Below are 20,944 nucleotides of genomic sequence, written 5' to 3' on the forward strand. Positions count from 1 at the left end.
ACCTGCCGTGAGAGAAACTTTGAAATTATGGCGAAGGGTGGTGGCTGCTTAGGCGGACTCCCGACGCTTACCAATCGAACTCCAGTTCACAGAAAAAATCACCAACCCCACAATGTTTAAAAGCAACATTCCACCGTGAATCATCAATAATTCTTTTGTTACAGTTTCAATGTCGTCAAAATGGTATACATAAGCTACTATTTATATTTGGAGCCTTGACAACCATAAGTGCTTTAGGCGCCATCTGACGTTACCGTAAGAAAGTTTGACCTTTTTCGGGTGAAATTTCTTCAATACATTTTGTAGATTGATAATAATTTGTGCTATTTATAGTGACGCGAAAATATTGCCCCAGCGAAAAAATGGAGTTCACTCGTGAACACTTCCGTGCGATGATTTTTTGCGACTTTCGACGTGGGTTATCAACACAGGAGTGCATCGATCAACTTACTTCCACTTTTGGCGATGAAGCCCCATCTTTTGCCATTGTGAAACGCTGGTATAGAGAATTCCATCATGGCCGCCGTTCGCTCAGCGACGAAAGTCGTGAAGGTCGTCCAAAATCAGTTCTTGTGCCAGAAAACATTGATGCTGTGCAAGAACTAGTACAGCAAAATCGTCATGTGACTTCTTCGTGAGATTGAGGCATCGTTGGGGATTAGAAGGACGAGCATTAATAAGATGTCGCATGAATATTTAGCTGTGAAAAAAATTTGTTCGCTTTGGATCCCATATAATTTGACCAATTCTCAAAAAGATGCTCTTGTCAATTGGTGCAAAGAAATGCTCAACAAATACAATAAAAAGCTGTGTACACATAACATCTCCACAGGTGACGAATCTTGGACCTATGCGTATAAGCCCGAAAGAAAACAGCAATCCACTGTCGTATGGGTGGGTCTGCCAAGACGAGCCAAATCCGACAAAAGTGATTCGTGGACAAAGCGCATCGAAGCAAATGATCACAGTATGCTTCAGAATAACTGGGCATGTGGCACCCACACCGTCAGGGCAACGTATAACGCCGAATTCCGAATGGTACACGAGCATTTGTTTGCCAAAAGTGCTTGGCGAAATACGGAAAAAGAAGCGGCAACGAAGGATAATTATTCATTATGACAATACAAGCTCTCACAGATCGATTGAAACAACTACCTATTTAACAGAGAAAACGCCGAATTCAAGGGTAAAAAATTGCGCGGCCAACGTTTTTCGGCGCTCAAAGAAGCCGTTGTTATATTCAAAAACCATTTTTTTGGAGGTACTTCAATCGGAGTGGGAAATGTGTTACGAAAATTGATCCTAGCGCATGCAAAAGTGTAATGATTATATTAGAGAATTCTTCGAATAACAATGAAGCCATTTTCAACAATAAATTACTGCCTTTTCGTTATTATGCTGAAAAAACAAATAGCAACTCTCGTATTGTGCATCAGAGGTTGTTATTTACTTGACTTGAATTTTAATTGAAATTAGCATTTCCACTAATTAAAGAAATAAAATACTCTTTTTCATATAACTGTTTAAAATTACATAACATTTTAGCGTGTTAGCAGAGTGTGACATATTTGAATCGGTAACTACACTAAGTTACTCTCATGATAAGTGACTTGAGGCATAGCAGGTCAATATTCAATGCTAAACTGGTTACGAGCATATAAGATCCATAAGCATAGTTAACCATGTTCGTGGTCTCCGAACCCGATTTTTCAAACTTAACGCCAATTGTATCACGTATCGTTGCTCCTTGGAACGTGGCATCGTGGGTTCGTGGCGCGATCCTCGAACAATAGTCCAGTCTAGGCAGCGACCTGCACAATGTAATGGCCCGCAGACAACTGACGCTGGTCACTTTGCTTTTCCTCCAACCTCCTTCCGCTTCACACGTCGCCACCACATGCCAGCCATCCACTTCGACAGGAAAAATCGTTATATTTATTTTTGGGGCAGATCCTGTGCCATTCTCTTATGAGTATGTTGTTTTTGGCCAAACATTCCCGTACAAGCAACGATGTGTGAGCAGGGTCGTTGTCATGGTGCAAAAGCCAATTTATACTCTTCCACAAATGCGAGGGTTTGGGGCGGATTGCTTCGCGCAAATTGCGCATAACTTGCAAGTAATATTCCTTATTTACCGTCCTACCTTGTGGAAAGAACTCATGGTGCACCTTGTCCCTGCAATCGAAGAAAACTGTAAGCAAAACTTTCACATTTGATCAAACTTGGCGCGCTTTTTTCGGCCTTGGCTCGTGCCGCAGCTAACATTGGAATTATTAGGCTTTAGTTTCCACGCCATAACCATAAACCCATGGATCGTCACCAGTTATGACCCTCTGGAGCAAATTTGTGTCGTCGCGGTCCGAACTTGATTAGCAATGTTAATGCGTTGCTGTTTTTGGTCGCCATTGAGCAATATTGGTATGAATATCGCGGCGATCTGTGTCATACCCAAATCATTGATAAAAATCACGATTCAATCGATCATGAATCAATCGATATGTCTAGGTCCTCAGCAACTTCTCTTACGGTGGTTCAAGGGTTGGACGATCCTATTTTCTTCACTTCATCAATGTTTTCGTCTGTTGTCGACGTGCTCTGGCGTCCGGCACGCTCTTCGTCGTTCACATCTTCTCGGCCTTCTGAGAACATTTTGTACCACCGATAAACGTTGCCTCAGTTCAAGGTAGCTTCTTCATATGCCATTATCAACATTCGGAATGCGTCTTCGCACTCAATTTCGTTTTTCACACAAAGTTTGACACAGATTCTTTGATCCATTTTTTGGAACAGGCAAAAATCGAAGACAACGTCCAAGCAAAACAGCTGTCAACAATTAGCTGAACATTTAAAATGGCCGACATTTTCGGCATAAGTAAGAACAATAAGTACCAACATAACGTCACAAAAAATCGACAATCAAATATACGCAACCCGCGTATATTCTAAATTTGCGATACTTGATGAACATACCTCGTACACGCACAAAACATTCAAAAAACAGGATACGCATACTCAAATCGTGCTGTAGAAATGTTTTAAAGATGTGTTTATTAAATAAAATGTACGACATGCAGGATATCAACCAAATGAATAAACCAGCAATTCTAATTATCTAATAATCTACTAGAGATTACTATCGAATCTATTTTGTTCTCTAATGGTACGAGGAAGAAATGACGTTTTAAATCTATCCAATTCTACTTTCAATCTCCTTGATTTTACGTTGGGGATCTGATCTACCATAGTAAGTCGAGGTATAAAAATTCCTTTAACGTCCTTAGATAAGTAACCTGCCTCAAATATACGCGGAAAATTTAATCTGTGTTTAAGCCTACGGTCAACAACTGGCTCCCATCATAATACTTGCAATAGTGTGGTGACATTGCTACCTTGTTCATGACAACTTTTTGCAAACCATACAACCAAATGCACGAACCAATGTGCTCAAAAACGATGGCCATAAAATATCATTCTAAATGAGGATAAATTATAAGTTATTTTATCGTGTATATTTGACCTACACCATTTTAATAAAGTCGTGTAGGGAATTTGTCTATAAGAGGTAGATATTTACTTCCTTATTCTTATGAAACTCACACTAATAAAAATTTATTTCGCTTAGTAATTTTTGACAGTTTCTGAATTGCGATGACTTAATTTGAAATGCGATTTAAAACGTGCAGAAGAATGATATATATATATATATATATATATATTAGGAATAGAAGTCTGGTGGCAGAGGGAGAGAGGGATGGGGAGAGTGCCATGGAGATTCAAGTGCATGCGAAAGCGTGGTTATGGGAGCGATGCCTCAAAAGAATCAAAGTTCCCCGGCCTCCCTCCCCCTCCCCCTAAATCCATGCCATTCCCACCCAATGCACGCAGCATCCCTTCCATCCCCCCCCACTCTCCCCTTTTTCGGGAGAAATGGGACAATCCGATACTTTTTCTAGTTCCACGAACCGAAATCAATAGCGTCGCTTCAGAATCGTAATTTATCCGCATTATTACTGATATTACTCGGCAGAAAGCAATTAATTCTCAATATCTGCTCAGATTTTCAATATAACGGTCCAGCAGGCGTCATATAACGGAAATTTAATTATTCTCTAATATCGGTCAAGTTCTTCATTGTTTCTTTAAATTAAATGGCTTTCATTTTCCATATTCCTCCAATGTTTTAAAAAATTGACGAAATGAAAAGGACATTGCTGGGATCCACAAGCTTTGGAAATTATTGTTTTCTGGATTTGGTCCCGAAGGCGACGCTTAGAAGTGAGATCATACTTTAGATACGCTACTTTTATCTTTTAAATCCATATGGCATAGCTGTGGGATTTGAATACATTCGCACAATCAATTGATTTGCATTTATGACGCATCTTGCTGGAATATCATGTGTGCAAAGTGACATGTGCGCCAGCTTCTACTTTCCACATTCTCTCATGTTCGTCCCCATATGCTCTCAATTTATACAATGCCAAATAACATAGGAAAGCAGTTTTAGAAGGAAACACCTGATTAAAAGTCTTTGGAAAATGCACGCATGGAGTGCAAGAGTACCATCGAACATTGGATCACCAACAAAAACAAAAAGCAAGGGATTTTCATGATTGCATTGTTCATGCTGTCGCGTCGTTCTTATTAATTGACATCTCAGAGACGTGCAGTCATAAGTCGGCTTCTACCTTTTAATACTTCTCTGCTCCCTAATAGAGAGCATCTCGGTCCTTGCGGGGCCAGAGACGCTATCTACTAGAGAGATGAGGGACCGAGGCGTTGCGGGAGGTGACTGACTCCCGATCACGTGAGCCCCAACGGATTGGCAACTAACTGCGTCTCCTTATTGCCAATGTAACCGAATGTCTCGCGCGTGACGCTCCGCTGTGCGTGAACTGTGATTCTCCCTCACATATATAATGCAAACACGTGCACGTTCCACTGTTCTACATCTACATATTACCCGACAAGCCGCCGCAAGGGTGTATGGTGGGGGTTGTTAGGTCATCAATCATAGAATTGAATGAAAGCGTATATAAAACCGACAAACTTATACCAATCTACATCCACAATGTCGCAGTTATTTATGCTAAAACCTTTATAAATTACTTATAAATTAATCCATGCAAATACAAATGTTATTAAATCACATATGCATAACCTATGAATGTTATGCAAAGATTATGAGGGTAATCCCAGGAGTACCCGACCCCACAAAGAAAACATAAGAATTTTGGAACAAAATGTATTTATTTTTCAAAATAATATCCTTTCACCTCTATGCAGTTTTCCCTGCGATGTTCATTAAGTTCGATACCCTTTTTATAATAAGAACTGTCTTGCTCCTCAAAATAGCCATTAACTGCAGACATCACTTCTTCACGGTGGGAAAATCTTTGACCACCGATCCATTTTTTCAAGTTTGCGAACAGAAAATAATCCGAGGGGGTAAGTCAGGCAAATAGGGTGCATGAGGTAGCAATTTAAACTTTATTTCATGAATTTTGGCCATTGCAATAACGGATTTGTGAGTTGGTGCATTGTGTGGATGAAACAACACTTTCTTCTTCTTACCCAAATGCGGCCGCTTTTCCCTGATTTCTTCGCTCAAACGTTGCAATAAGTTCGTATAGTACTCGCCGTTGATAGTTTTTCCTTGTACAAGATAGTCAACGAAAATTCTCTCCCGTGAGCAAACTCGGCACCCATCTTGCACACAGCTTTCTCATGTCCAAATTTTCAGTTAATATGCGATGTACCGCACTTTTTGAAATACCTACTATATCTGTCAGGTAGCTCGCGCACTTTCAGTCGACGATCATCCAGTATCACTTAGTGGATTTTCTTCACCGTTTCTGGAGTCGTCACCTCATTTGGTCGACCAATGCGATGCTCGTTCTGACAGCTCGCGTACGGCCTCGTTTAAACTCTGCCACCCAATATTTTCCTGTTGTAAACGAAGGAAAAGACTCACCCAGAGTAGAATCCAGATCAGCTTTTATTTTGGTTGGGCTGAGGCCTTTCAAATGAAAGTAATATATCACAAAAAGATGACCAATTTTCACAAATTCACTGACAACGTTCACTGTTGATGGCTGCCAAACAAATACTAAACAACGTGGCGTCTTCAAACTTGAAAAATATTACTTAAAAGATTGCGTACTTTCTAATACAGTGATATTTTTCAAACGACAGCCGCCATCTCTAGGTCAGGCCGGGTACTTCTGGGGACACCCTTGTAATATATCCTTGAATTGTAAATTCAATGTTTTCAATATCTCTGGAGGGACTTCCTACTTTTAAGATTCCTGATTGTCCGGGGTAATTACGAGTATTTGTATTTATCTGTACTGGAATCTATCTCCCTTATTTTAACTTGGTGGTCTGACCTACCTTAATATTGCGGAGTCATAATAATTCATTTAGTGTCATCGTGAAATTCGTTTGTCCTGAATATTTCTACAAGCCTCAGTCTTGCTTTTTCTCTTTTCAACACAAACGGCTCCCAGCCTAATTCCCCTGATAGGCTTGTCACACACGTCTTCCTGTTTAGCAATTTTCCACGTATCTGGCGGACTTTCTCTGGACCTTATCATGCTCTCTTTGCCAAATTTTCTCCTAAAGATCCCAAATACTTGCGATTTATTCCAAATGAAGTCTAATTACTGTGAAATGCCCCCGTTTTAACTTTGCCATCACATTACCCCAGCAGCCGTTTAATGAAGCAGTTTCTTTCAAGCTGATCCTTATATCCTGATATGTGCTCCCCATGAAAGGCGTGGCATTAGAACTACCCCCAAATGATAACCTAACTTGATCAACCGTAGTTAGCAGTAAACCCTCTTTTTCATAATTTATATCCTGCTCGCCACTTTCTTTGCTCCAAAATTTCAAAACAGCGCATTTGCCTACGTTAATTACTAATCCCTATTCCTTGCATCAATCCGATATTGTGTCTAAGTCTCCGGAGAGTAACTCGCTATATACCGGGCCCCTTATTTCCCTCTATACCGCCGTGTCCCTGTATACCACGGTTTACCAGATGGATATAAATACAGGATCCTTGAATCTAACAGGATTCATACATCGTTGAAGAGTAAGGAAAACATGTAATGATATAATGATGTAATAGATGATTTGTGTAATACATTGTATTTATAACTTTTTTAACCGGCAGCGAGCAGGGCCGGTTAATAGACGGGGTATCATCGAACACATTAAGCGTAACATCGGATGTCCCACAAGGAAGAGTTATGGGTTTCTTCTTGTTTCTTTTATACATTAATGACATCGGGTCTCAAGTTTGCAGTTAAGTTCATTACATTTGCTGACGAAGCTGTGATGTATGGATTAATATCTAGGCATGAAGACAGATGACTGTCCGGCATTTTCACCATGTGCCCAAGATTGCTTCGGGAAGATTTAATTATTTGAAAACTCTCTCGTTCACCGAGGCACTCTAATCAAATTGAAAAAGAATCGATGTCGCTACATACGGCACGTAAGGATTGACAATGAGAGGCGCAAAAGTAAATAGCGGATTCCGGTGACTGTACTTCCCAGCCCTCCACGACATAAGTTCATTCCCCGTGTTGATGTGTGTCCAACGGGTTGAGTATTTATTGCTGCTCAGTGTGTTCTTCCTCTGCAACCGCGACAGGAAAGCGAGAAATCCGTCATCGCGTGAAATGCAATCGGACATCTCGTCTGGAAGATCCGTTGCACAAGAGCCGTCCACCCAAGTCCTGAGATTCTTGAACGAGAATATATTGTCACTTCAAAATTGATTTGTATGTAACCAGAGCGATGAGAGAAATGGATTGGAGGACGTAGGAACTTGCCCGGGAATACTCACGAGCTGAGGCAGGGGCGGGTACAGGGTCTCCGGGAGGGCGTCCCGGGCGGCCCTGGTTGGCAGGCGCACGAGAGGAGCAGACGAGGCGGGAGATAAGCGCGTGCCGCATCCTCGGGGACGGCGCGGGCCCCATCAGCGGGAAAAGGAAAACGGCTTTCGAGTCAAAATTCCCACTAATTGAAGAAGTCTGAAGGCTTATCTCTGCGGAATTCAGGCAGATTAGCCCCGCGATAAAATTTGAGCTAAGTTAATGGGCGCTTCACGTCGAGTTTTGTTAGTTGTCTCGGAGTCGCTTAAGACCTGTGACAAAGAAGTTGGCAGTGGCATTTATAAGAATGAGACGTGAAACTACGACGCACGAAGAAGACTTTTGCCTCAGCTCCACCGCAAATATTTTAATGCGAAAATGGGATCAAGGAAGGAGTTTATAATGCGCATGTTTCATGCAGTGTGAGTGGTGCAAAGCAAGCGTCTTATGTGCGAATAAGGGTGGAATTGAGATGGGAATGGTCGTCTCTTAAAATTTAATTAGTCTGTTGGGAGAGGAATTGCTTGTGGCGAGGAGAGAGTTGGCGAACGGGATGGGGTTGTGGAGCGGCAGGTTGGGAGGAGAGAGAGGCGCACGGCGTCAGGGCCGGTGGCCATTGCTCCCAGGCCCTCATATTCCGACTTTATCGAGATATCCGGCCAAACGTCTGAGCAATAAAATGCACGATGTGCTTATACTCGCCTTGAAAATAGTTGGGCACAGTGTATTCATCAAACGGGGGCTTTGAGTCCCGGGTAAGGGAAAAACGAAATTTAAACTAAGTTCACTTTCAAGTTTGGTTTGGTGGTGTAAAGGATCAAAAGATACGCCGCAATTCTTAAGTAAAAGAGCGCTTTAATCCTTAATAAGGGTTGCCGCTCTATGAGCTCTCAATTAGTTCAAGAAAATCTGGCGGAGTACCTAGGAAATTGTCTTCGGACAATTACGTAAAACTTTCTCTGGCGATTGTCAAAACCCTTCAATATATCCTTTATCTTCACCCACGGAGTTATTTGATTGTAAGTTTCTCAATTCTATATCTATTCTGCCGTCGAGTATGCCAGGACCTAAGGTATCTAGGTCATGTTTAATTTACTATTTAATTTTGCTGGACTAATGCCTTCAGTTATCGTTGAGTTAGTGTTATAGTTTCTCGATGTGCACTCTATCACTACTGACTATTTACTGTTTCCATCAATGATTTTTCTTACCTATTTTCATTGACTTGGGCTGATGTTCCCTTCTTTCTTGTCGACTTAGCTTTCACCTTTCTGTTCAGGGCACTAAATTCGCCCTCATTTCTGTGCACTTCCCATAACTCTAACTGGGTCTTCCACCACGCTTCCATCGCTGCTACATGCTTCACAATTCAGCCTGCTCTCTCTTCTACTCTATTTATTTCATTCTTAATACTCTTACATTACTTGATCTCCTCCATTTCTCTAAAGACATCATGTGTCATTCATGGATTCCGTGCCCATTTCACATTTAATAATACCACGATATTATTTGCTGCTTTTGATATCTCTTTTTTGGAGTATTCCCATTTTTTAATACTTCAATCGTCTCCCTTTCCTCAGTCATAAGTATCCTGAAAGCCTTATGGTATTCCTTAGTCATCTTTCTGTGCATACATTCAGTTTCTTTCACCGTCCATCCTTTTATATTAGTTAAAATTTCACTACATGAAACCCACTATTAAATTATTATCTGAATCCTGATTCCCTTCCGAGAAATTTTGTGTTTTTATCTCACTGCTAACAAATCAGTGCCAAACCGATTTCTAGTCTTAATGATAAAACGTCTGCCCCAAAATTATTAGGACCTATTTTTTGCCCAGATCGACGGACGGACGGGCGGGCGGCGGTTTCTCTGGCTGGGTCCGAGGGAGAGAAGTCTCAGGAAAGGTTGGAGGCCGGTAGCAGTTGCCTACCAGGCTTTTCGGAGTGGGAATCGTTCGTTTGCAAAAAAATCTATCAAGTGATCTCGTTGCGCTCGGTCATAAACCGGTTATTTAAACAGCGATATGCCATCAAATTTTGCGGGAAACTGAGAAAAATTGGGGAATAGGCTCATCACATGCGCACGGCAGCTTATGGCGATAACGCCATGAGTAGATCGGATGTTTTTGGGTGGTATAAGTTGTTTCGGGAGGGTAGAGAAGATGTTGAGGGCGCTGAGCATTCAGGACGACCTTTGACCACAAAATAAGTGACGATAATCTTGCAAGAGTGAAGGTTTTCTTATCCGGGGATCGCATTTTAAGTGTTCGCGTGATTTCTGGTGAACTTGGCATGCATTGAAGTGATGTGCATCGACTTGTGAGCGAAAGCATGGGCATGAGAAAGGTGTGTGCGAAGTTGGTGCCATGATTGCCCTTGGACAAACAAGAGGAAACTCGCACGCGGATCTGCCAAGAGATCCTCGACCACGTGATGAGTGCGGATCCAAATTAAAAAAAAAACACCAGACTTCTTCCTCTTCCCCCCCCTCAAATCGGGTGGAAAGACGTCATAACGGCTCGATGAAAGCGTTACAACAGGCCGTGATGAGGGAGCTTAGCAACATTCCGGGCGCCGCCTTCCAGGAAGGGGTACGAGGGGTGGAAAACCCGCTGGCAGCGGCGTGTGGACGCAAAAGGGTGCTCCTTCGAATACCTTTGAGTGAATGTATCAATTTTGGGAATGATACTTTTTAATCCTCAGTTCTACTACTTTTGAGGCAGACCTTTTATCTCCCAAATTCACGCGAATTTTCCATCCATACCTAATTCCGATTGTGTGGGGTCTAAACTAAGTGCTTGTTTTAATGATTAAACCCCGGCTCCTGAACGCAATTGATTTCTCCCCGCGGTAATTTATTTTATCTAAATTGTAGCCACCCTTTTTGTTTACTATCTCCTCCTTTGCCTACCATCGCGTTATTATTCTTCATCATAATCTAACTTTATACTTCTCGTCAGAAAAACCCAAAACGTTTCTCTCTGACTGAATATATATCCTGTTGTCTTCTTCCTGCTCGTGAATCCTTGTTTGCATTTGACCTTAAGAATAAACAACTTTGTTGATTCAAATTTTACTTCTATTAATTGTATTCGTACATTCTCCTGCTCTTTAAATATTCGCAGTCCCCCTCCCTTCCATTTGGCTTACTACTAATTCCACCCCTCTTCTTCGGTTACTTTCTATGCCTCTCCTTATAACCATCACTCCAGTGTTCCCCACTAACCCTCCATATCAACTCCCTCAGAACTATAGCAACCTATATTGCATCATGTACATATTTATTTAATTTTCATTTTTCAACCCTCAGTTTCTTACTTTAGTTGACCTTCATCACTTCTCTGTCAATATTCCCCACACCCAGAATTGCTTTTCAATTTAAGTTGCATTTCATAAAATCCAAATTATGATCTAAATATTTATTCAACTTATGACATTTTTGATACTTGGTGACAATGTTTCTAAACTTTAAATATGTATCTGATATTTCACTATTTCTCCCGTCTTTTTTCGTGCTTCCCTGCCTCTGTGCTGGTGTTTGAACCAGGCGTCAGTTATCACGGAGCGCTGCCCTTCTGCAGAACTCAACTTCGTTTCTATCTTGATCATCCCTAAACCTCACAACAATCTATCCCTTCGCTTATCACTATGTACCCTTGGTGTATTTACTTTGTGTTTCCATCCCTAAATTACCTTAACCACGCTGTCACTACTTGTGGGCGTGTACAAAATGGATTATTACCAGATTCATCGGGTTTTGTCTCCTGCAGTTTAATTTTATCAGTCAACTACGTCATACTCACCACACTTCTGCACAGTTGTCTCTTCGATACTATTGTCACTACACGTTGACTCATTCTTCAGGGATTAAAATATTTATTAACCTACGCCGGTATTCCCCGTTCTTTCTAACTATTATCTCTACATAGCCTAATTGATCTATTTTTCTTTTTTTAAATGTATTTTTAGATTTTATTGGCTTCTCTGTCCCTAATATTGTCGAAACATACCATGTTTTTCCAAACCGTTGCTAGGTTCGATTTTGCCTGGATTTCATGCGATGGCGGCTCCAGAGACCCCTTCTCCTTTATTTTGGTAGGGGAGGTAGTCCGATCGGCGTGGTCCCATTTTTACTAGGATTCACGCTCCGTGATTTGTCGTCCATGCGGTATGGAGAAAGATGTTTGAGATGGTTACTTGCTTCCAACCTCAGTAATTATATTATCATGGCACTATTAATTGAAATGGTCACCTCACCGGAGTCGGACGCCTTAACAGCCGCCCCTCTGATGAAAAGACCCTGCGTAGACTATGCTTTGTCTGGCTTCTATTCTTTAGCATGTCTGTTATGCTTGACTCTACCAGGAATAATCATCATCGCCATTCCCAGTGCGGCTCAAGGGACCAATGAAATCCTCAAGTCCTTCCACCAACCCATGATCGTGACCCATTAAAAGGACGACTGTGCTATCTGTAGCAGAGTAGCCTTGAGTCACAGGAATCGATTTCAGGTTGACTTTGAAATTCAAAACTGAGTTACATATCTTAAATCAAAAGATGTTTTGCGTGATTACGCTCAATTAATTACTCATTCCTCTAAGGAATGCTAGAGTTAGTGAATAAGATATTTTTTTTTGCAATTTGATCATGGTCCACATGTAGTCGAGGATTTATTTTTGTTAAAACTTTGTTTTTTGAGTATCATTACGACGGATGTGCGGATACATGGCGTTCAATCTTTTGATTTCATTGCGTAAAATCTAAGTATCAATGAGTCAAGGAGACTCTTTGGAGAGTGTTTCCGATGTATTCGCTCTAGGATAAGAGTGTGTGAGTGAGAGAGAGATGTTTTTTTGGACCCATTTGACCAATGGTTTCCTGGGTCAACTTTCATTTTACATCAGTTAGTTGGGGATTCCTTTGAATCTTAGTTCCCCTTTTAACAAACAATAACCAGACATAAGTAAACAACATAAGTTATTCTAAAATTTTAACATCCACAGGTGCTGAAATATGTTAGGAGTTAAACTCATGATAAACAATTCAAGAATAAAAAAATCACTCAATAGACGAATGGGAGAATACATTGCTACATTTTGCACAAAATATTTTTCAGCTAGCTCACTCTTTGTGGTTCAGTATTTGCCGAGAGAGATTGGGGGAGGAGGACGTGCCACCGTGGAGCGGGGGGAAGGAAAGGGAGCACCCCCCTGTGGAACGCGTCGCCACGGCACGGTTAAGAGCGAGAGGAGTAAAGAGAGGAGAAATAACTCGCGCAAAGCGCAAAAACCCGCCGGGAAGGCCGGGAGTAGAATCCTTGGAGCAGTCCACCATGTTTTTGATCTCTATTCTTTAAAAGATAAAATTTTACCAATTGATTAGAAACTATTAAAAGAAATTTCGATTTGTACCGATCTAGAGAGGAATAAGATCAAAATGAAATGGGGTTGGATTACTGTTCAGCGAAAGTAGAGAGAGAGAGAGGGGGGGGGGTGGCGGAGCAGCAGAGCTTTGGGGTGGGGGGTGTGAGTACGCGAGTTACTCTTCGCCGGGCCGAGAGACAAGTGAGGCGAGCGATCCGCTTCCCGCGCAACCGGGCCGGGCCGAAGAAAAGCAGAGGAGTGCGAGAGACGGCGAGGAAAGCGAGAGAAGAGGACTAGTGTAGGTCGGGAATAATGAGGAAGCCATGCATAATAGCTCGGGTTGTGGATCGTTGTACCGAGAAAACACTCTCATCCTATCTCTCCCACTTCCGCCGCAAAAATTACAGAAGAAATGACTTTGACCTAACCTCTAATTATTTTGATTCCCATATTTTATGATTGGGGGGACTTCCATTTCTTTATCTTTCTAAAAAAAGAATAATGAACGCCGGAAATGAAGGAGAAGGAATGGAGCTGAGGAGGAGAGAGTGTAGGGGAGGCTGTAGGGGTCATTAATTGCTCGGAAGGTGACGGCTCGACGGGAGAAGGGTTATCGAAAAGGAATCTCGCCCTCTCTTGACTGAGGAGGGAAAGCTGTATTGGGTGAAGCAAGAGGCAAAGGAAGAATTCAACGATTCTCCACCGACGCAAAGTGTGAAGGCGAAATAATAAGGGCGCTGGTGAAGATTCTCTTTGCCCTCGGTGAAATTCAAAGTAGGAAATGTGAACGGGTGGGCGTACTGGGTCAAAGGAATTCAGGGACCACGAAGAGGGGACTCTCCTTAATTTGACCTCATATCACTGTATTACTCCATGTACCCATGGAGCTCAGGGTCGTTTTCTTCCTGTTGAGCGTCTGTTCAGCTTTTTTCCCTAATGAAATTTTTTGAAAGTTTCTTAATTTATTCTAAACATTTTCATGTTTTCTCAAGGGTTTGAACAAGGCGATTCTACCAAAGATATACTTTGAATTCTCTCGCGCAACTTTGGCGTAAAATTCTTGTTCTATGAAGAGTAATTTTTGTTTCTTCAGTTCATTTTTATGTCTGCTTCAATACCGATCGAAAGTTCATTGCGTTGCTTTCTCTTAGTCGCTTACCGAAATTCCTTTTTCTTTATATCAGATCGGACATTATCAATCTCGGAAGGTATAACCTCTTCATTATTACGGGAAAATTCTGAATTACAAGCTGTAGGATTGAGTTGAACATTTTCAAAAAATAATAGGTCTAGAATTATGAATAAATAAGTACGCATTGCTAAACGGTTCCAGTTATTTATAGTTTCCACTTAAAATGCAAAACAACCTTGCTGTAATTAATGCGAAAAAACACGACCCGTATTGTTAAAAATATTCTATTTGGCTAAAACTATCGATAAAAACTGGTAATAAATTTCAAAATACAATTCGATATCATTTTCAAACGCGTATTTATAAGAGTGCACAGGAAACGCTACGAGTCTGAAAAACCATCCAAAGATTGAATGAGCTTATACGAGTAACATTGAATTCATTGCATTCCGATTAAGGGAAAAAGCTATGTCACGTATAAAGATGTCCTGCGCCGAGTTATTAGCTACAAGTACATGCACTATTAATGAATAGGAGATAGGGTTTATCGAGCAGATATATTTTTGTATTTTTTACTTCCTACCTTATGAAATACATTATTTGTACATTACAAAAAATACTTATATTTAGCACCTAGAACTCGCCATGTTCATAAACAAATTACAACTCAGTCATACGATTCATGTTTTAATTTATTTAAAAAAAAACATTTCCCTGATATTAGACCAGTTTAGGTAAAATCGAAATGATAATGCAGGCATGTCAAGTGTCGGTTACTACGCACATTTTCGGGACAATGAGAAATTAGACTCCAAGAAGCAGAGACGCAGGCACAGGAATTCTGAGGACTTTTGATTTCCTCTTTCAAAGATCAAGTGAAACATTTAAGCAAAACTTGGAAATACTTCATTTAACGGTATCCTTCGGCCAAGCTTTAACTAATATTCCTGGGGTAATGACTGAGATAATTATTCCTATCACTATCTTAAATTTTGTCATTCTCTAAATACTGCTAAAGGAAAACCCTCAAAATATTTGAGCAAGTAACATAGCATTGATGATGATGGATGGATCTATCTATCCGAATGTGAATTCCTGCACACAGTTGAAACCGATAAATCGTCTGCAAAATATCTCCTCACATTTGCATCCTGGAGTACATGCAATTTACATGTCGATATGCGTAGTAAAGTTGCCTAACTTCAAGGATGTGTCGGGAATGAAGTAAGTTGATCTCATTGGATTCATGTTACGCATTGCATTTTAAGGTATGTCGCCAGTCATTTTCCGTGCTTACCTAACCCATTTGAATAGAGTATTAAAACGTACTTAAAGAATATCAAATTCATGCTTACATTAGAGCGCCATCGATCAATTACATCCAATTTACAACCTTCATAAATCAATCAGTCTAAAAAAATACTTTCAGAATTTTCAACGAATAACTAATTTACTCTTAACTATTCTATTGGTTAGAACTGAAAAGTGAAAGTAGTTATCAAAACTATTATTTTTCATTTCGCAATTGTATAAAGTCAGAGAACTCTTTTATATTAAATTTATGACAGAATTTTCCATCGGTCATTGATTAAACAATGGATTTACTATCCCTTCTTATTCTATTCTATCATTAGAATATGGCGGAATGTGTTTCAAATTCGAATGTAAATATGATCTAAAATATCACAAATATATGTTCGTTTAATATGTTCTGGTGTCCGAAAAATTTAAGTAGGAAATAAAATGATTGCTGTAAATTAAAAAAGGGAGGCTTAATTAGTTGTCCATTGAAGATTTTATATTAGGCAAGGCGAAACATCCGGTGTTCACTTGGAATTCCTGGTCAAGGCAAGTGTTCCTATCCCTATTCCTTATATCTATTTTTATGTGAATGAATATTTGTTTGCCATATATTAGGTTTTCGTGTTTGAATGTTTGTGTGTGTATATATATACACACACACACACACGAACACACACAAACACACACACACACACACCCACCATGGTGGGCCGTTGGACGCATAGGATTGTCCCAGATATCTTAGCTTGGATCAGCAGAGGACATGGCCATCTGACATTCCAACTCACCCAGGTACTTACCGGCCACGGCAACTTTCGCAGTTTTCTGCACCGCATTGGGGCGTATGGAAGTGCGGAGTGCCCGGCTTGCCCACGCGAGGACGAGAGCGTAGAGCATGTCCTGTTTCGGTGTCCAAGATTCGTTGAAGCACGAAGCTCATTTTCTGGCACTTGGCAGGGCCCCATGACACCAGAAGGGCTAGGGTCCTGCCTACTTAGGTCCGAGTCGGATTGGAATGCTGGGGTCGCGTTCGCATCACAAATTGTAGAGGAGCTGAGTCGCCTAAGGAGACAGGCAGAAAGTAGTATGGAAGCGGAGTCAATCTGAGCTTGAAAGAGCATCGGGAGTGGCCTAAAGGGCATGACTGCTCCACCGAAGTAATGCCTAGCGGCGGTTTCCGGGGGGCAGGCACTAAAGAGTTGGGAGTTTAGTGGGTAGGCCAAGGGATGGACACCGGTGGCAGCAGTGCCCACCCTAGGAGAGTCCCACACACCGTAAGTCCCGACGACTTGCGATGGTGCGTAAAGCATTCTCCAACTCTTCGGGGAAAAAAACACACACACACACACACACACACACATATATATATATATATATGATATAAATATATATATATATATATATATATATATATATATATATATATATATATATATATATATATATATATATATATATATTATATATATATATATATATATATATTATATATATATATATATAACCATAAACAGTAATCAGGTTGGTTTAGCAGGTGATCGTAGAGCTCACTCAGCACTAAGCCCTATACGGCGTTTGAAATTCACACATGAGAGTAGGGGGCCAGTTCCTTTCCCTGTGACGGTTATAGTTTCCCAGGAAGAGCTGGTACCCGAAAAGTCACATACGAGGGCAGTTCAATAAGTACCCGTGTTAGAAATGAAGGAAACATTTTTTTAAATACATTTTTTTATATTTCACCATAGTTCCCTGTTTATAAAAATACATTTATCCCTACTTTCCGGCCATTTTTCAGCCCGTCCAAAAAATAGGATTTATCGAACTCTCCAAAATACGCCTCTGTCTTGGCGATAACTTCCTCTTTGAGCTAAATTTTTTCCCGTAGGCCATTTCTTCATGTTAGGTAATAATAAAAAGTCGCAGGGAGCCAGATCGGGTGAATACTGGGGGTGCGGCAGCAATTCATAACTTAGTTCATGCAGTTTTCGAAGTTGACAGCCGGATCAGCTTGTTGTCCACCGTGAGCAATCGCGGCACCCATCGGGCCGACAATTTTTTCATCGCCAACTTATCATGTAAAATATTAATTGCCGTTCCGGTCGACACACCCACGGCCTCTGCTAATTCGCGCACTTTCGTTCGTCGATCAGCGAGAATCATGGCGTGGAATTATTTAATGATTTCCTCGGTAACCACGTCTGCCGGGCGTCCTGGTCGCTCCTCATCAAAAGCAGATGTTCGCCCACGTTTAAAGTCGTTAAACCAATATCTAACTGTGGTCATAGATGGCGAAGTGTCCCCATTAACAGCATTGAAATTTGCTTTTATCTCCTCGCCTTTCTTCCCATCCAAAAACAAAGAGCGAATTACCGAACGATACTGCTCTTTTTCCATCTTAGCGAAAATCACGAAACACGTCTTACTCGAATGGCTGCCAAATCCAAACTAACCGTCAAATCAGTCTGACAAATTCGTTTCACCGTCGTTTGATAGATGGCGGTACACGATGATAATATGAACTTCCTCAGAAACACCCTTTGTCGTCAAACATGGATACTTATTCAACCGCCCTCGTAGCTTGGGTGGAGCCACAACTGCCCAGAGACTTGCCCGGGAATCGAACCCGGGACCTTCCGGTCAGTAGTCCAACGCTGTACGCCCTGGTCTACCCGACCCATATAAATCGTAACTGTGTGCGCACATATATATTTATGATATATTATTTATTTAAATGATATATATATACATTTATATAAATAAAATATATATACACACACACACACATGTATATATATATATATATATATATATATATATATATATATATATATATATATATATATAAATATATAAAAACACAGATGTAGATTTTTAGAATATAGAGACACAAAGAAAGGACACTCACAATTTGTTATTTTACGTTTCGACAGCACGGCTGTCGTCTTCAGAATGGAGTTCTCGGGGAAGAGCGGAGAGGATGTGCGGGGGAGAGGTGGGGGAAGGAGAGGTAAAGGGACCAATAGGAAATGAACAAGGGGGTGGGGGGGATATGTAGGCAGCCAATTGATGCATTCAGTGGGCTTGGTTCAGCCCGGGCGGTTTGAATGATTGGGCCACCCAGATATGCGCCATCTCGCGGGTTCTCACCTCTATTATACTCGCAGATTTGGGAAGGATTTCAATCACCGAAACAGAGAAGCAGTTGTCAAAAGATTGGTTGTGGGAAGCGGTGTGAGTAGGGATGGGATAATTAAGAAAGGTGGGAGAATTCGGGAATTCGGGTGGGAAATCAATTGGCTGCCTACATATCCCCCCCACCCCTTGTTCATTTCCTATTGGTCCCTTTACCTCTCCTTCCCCCACCTCTCCCCCGCACATCCTCTCCGCTCTTCCCCGAGAACGCCATTCTGAAGACGACAGCCGTGCTGTCGAAACGTAAAATAACAAATTGTGAGTGTCCTTTCTTTGTGTCTCTATATTCTAAAAATCTACATCTGTGTTTTTATATATTTGTGTGTCGCCGATGAGCGTTCCATTTCGAAGATATTTTATATATATATATATATTCAAACACGAAATCCCGCCAAACGGCGAACAAATACTCATTTTATACAGGAACAGATATAAGGAAAAGGGATAGGAGCACACATAGAGGACGAACACAGGAGAGGTGGGTAAGGCGGAATCAAGGAGATCACGAGAGTAAAAATATTTCCTAGACGGGGATTAGAACTCCGGATCTTTCCACTTGCCGGGCGGAGGCTCTTAACCACTTGAGCTATCCAGGGAACGTAATTTACCCTGAGATCTGCGATGCTTTATGCAACCAGGAAATATTTTTACTCTCGTGATCTGCTTGAATCCAATATCCGGGAATTCGGAAAATATAATGAGTATATAGCAGAAAATAGGAATAGATTGGAGGGAAAGGAGGCTAATCCGTAACCTGTACATGTCTCAGACTGCTCAGGTGCGAGTGGGGAACGGAGAGTCCGGATGAGCAGTGTTAGGAATAGGTGGGAGGCAGGGTTACTCATTATCACCGTTGCTTTTCAACAGATATGTGGAGGAAATTAATCTAAAAACATGAAAAAGAGAAGGTTTTCGTAAAACTCTACGGGATGATTTCAGGTGAGAAGAATTTGTTCTTGGGCAGATAGAGGCATACATCTACATAGGGCATTATGAATGGGTTTGGATATTTGCTGCGGTGAAGGAAGAAATTTCAGAATACCATCCGCCGACGATTCTAATAAAAAAGCAGTACGGCCGTGAGGATTGTCACGTGGTTATCTTTTGGAGGGGGGTTAATGAGAGGTCCTTGTTCATATGAGGAATTTGTTTTTGGTAAAGGGGAGTGGACAAAAGGTTAACCACATGTTCGGTGGAGTCCTCCGTCTCCTCGTCTGGCGGGCTGGGGTCGGGCATTGAGGCTTTGGATGGGGGGTGGGAAAACCCAGGGATTGGACGCAGGAGGGAGGTCGTAAAGGGACGCGAGGTCTGGTATGCAGGGGTGGGGAAGTTGGGGGAGGGCTAGGTAGGCGAAACTGTAAACGGAGATCCCCTCGGAAGTGAGGCATACAAAGGGAGGACGAATTTCTGAGTATTATTTTGCGCCTGGGCTCTAAGGCACATGCGCAAGACGCCCTAATAATTTTTCTCCAGTGCTTGGGAGATATGTGGCGGCAAGGGAAATTATTTTAATCACGGAATGTGTTGAGTTTTGACATGCGGCAATGAGATGATTATATTGATTGGGTACAAAGTGACAGAGGAAAATAGAATCCTGGAATTTTAGTACCGTCAAGGAATGAATACAGTTGTTTTTCTCGACCCTAGAAATTTCCAAAATAGTATATTTTTAATGACCTATCCTATGTTATTTTCAGAATTTAATCATATTTATGCATAAATCAGCGCACCCAACTCTATACCGTCATTCCTTGATGTGTCTTCACGCAAACAAGCAAATTAATAATCAGATTTATATATTATTTCCATATATGTCGAATCTTGCGTTTGCAATGAAGCAGGTACCAAGAAGGAGGTAAATGCTGCTCATAGTAAATTGGTTAGGAGGGAGGTATATTAGAAGGAAACACAAGTTAATGGTCGTGTTTAAGATAGAATTTGATGGAGAATTGAGTTGTGTTGACCAGAAGTTGAACCAGTGACCTTTTACTTGTCGGCTTCTCATAAATGCCTTCTTGCGATTGTTGAATCCGTTTTGTGGTCAGTCAACCGTCCGCATCTCCCATCCTC

Source organism: Hetaerina americana, unplaced genomic scaffold (genome assembly GCF_022747635.1).
Source record: "Hetaerina americana unplaced genomic scaffold, ioHetAmer1.1.p SCAF_21, whole genome shotgun sequence".
Taxonomy (NCBI): domain Eukaryota; kingdom Metazoa; phylum Arthropoda; class Insecta; order Odonata; family Calopterygidae; genus Hetaerina; species Hetaerina americana.